Source organism: Penaeus monodon, chromosome 29, assembly GCF_015228065.2.
Source record: "Penaeus monodon isolate SGIC_2016 chromosome 29, NSTDA_Pmon_1, whole genome shotgun sequence".
Taxonomy (NCBI): domain Eukaryota; kingdom Metazoa; phylum Arthropoda; class Malacostraca; order Decapoda; family Penaeidae; genus Penaeus; species Penaeus monodon.
Window position 1 is genome coordinate 21,314,054 of NC_051414.1, and position 276 is coordinate 21,314,329.

The window sequence follows — 276 nt, forward strand, 5'->3', positions numbered from 1 at the left end:
TGTGGTCGTCCTTAGTCTTCAAAATCAACTGTACTTTCTTGTCTTGTTCTCCGGTTTTGGCGCAATTTTTGTGGTCTCTTCTCTTATGCTTGTGACTAATGTGTTCGCAGACAGTGCTTGTAAATTATCTTATTTTTTCTCTGCTTGACTTGTGAGTTGCCGATTTTGTTAATATCAATTCGAGCTTTTAAAAGGGACTTATTGAAACAAAGTTAATGGGGAATGGAGAGCTCTCGGTTTAATTATGTAGTAAACACACAGCCAGACACATACCAG